Source organism: Asparagus officinalis, chromosome 1 (genome assembly GCF_001876935.1).
Source record: "Asparagus officinalis chromosome 1, Aspof.V1, whole genome shotgun sequence".
NCBI classification, from domain to species: Eukaryota; Viridiplantae; Streptophyta; class Magnoliopsida; order Asparagales; family Asparagaceae; genus Asparagus; species Asparagus officinalis.
This window is the reverse complement of record NC_033794.1, coordinates 19,646,831-19,647,603: the sequence shown is the minus strand read 5'-3', so window position 1 is coordinate 19,647,603 and position 773 is coordinate 19,646,831.

Here is a 773-nt window from a genome sequence, read left to right as displayed (position 1 = left end):
CACAAATTATATTTTGCTTGAGTCTAAAATGCTTTACCCAAACTTCCAACGTGAGCCTCAGTCTCATTTCTCGCGCTCCTCTCTCTCTCCTCGAAAAAACCCTAGAAATTAAGGCAAACAGAGAAGGAGAGAGTCGATCATGGCGAGATCCTCTGGTTCTTCTTCGTCGCTCTTCTCCTCCCTCCTCTACTTCGGCCTCTTCATCACTCCTCTATTCTTCCTCTCTACAAGTGAAGAAACCCCTTTCAGAGGTAATTTCTAAGGCCTTGATATGCTCCGATCTTTTCTATGGGTTGCATTGCGAATGATCTTTCAGTTGAAAAAAGGAGAGGGAAGTTTTTAGAGGGAAAATTTAGAGGAAAAGGAGTAGATGAAAACAATTTGGGGAGGTGAATTTTACCCTAATTCAGCTGTCTAGTCCCGCCAAATTTTCCCTCTACTTCTTTCCCTCTAAATTCCGCTGCCGAACTCCGCCGCCTACCCGCACCAGATCCAGATGAGATTTTCCCCCCTAAATTCCGCTGCCTACCGTCACGTGAGAAGGTGGAACAAACGTTGTTCCGCCTTCTTATGAGGAATAGTTAACCCGTGGTTTGACGAGATAAATAAGTTATTGGGCTTACGTGCATGTTTGTTAACTCTTTTATTATTTTTTTCTGTTTGGCAGGTCAATGAAAGATTAAAACCCCTTAGCCCCTCGTTTATCCCCAAACGCAGCCTAAGGCACTAAAACCGAAACAGAACAGCCTATTTAATGTAGCTCAGTCAAACGG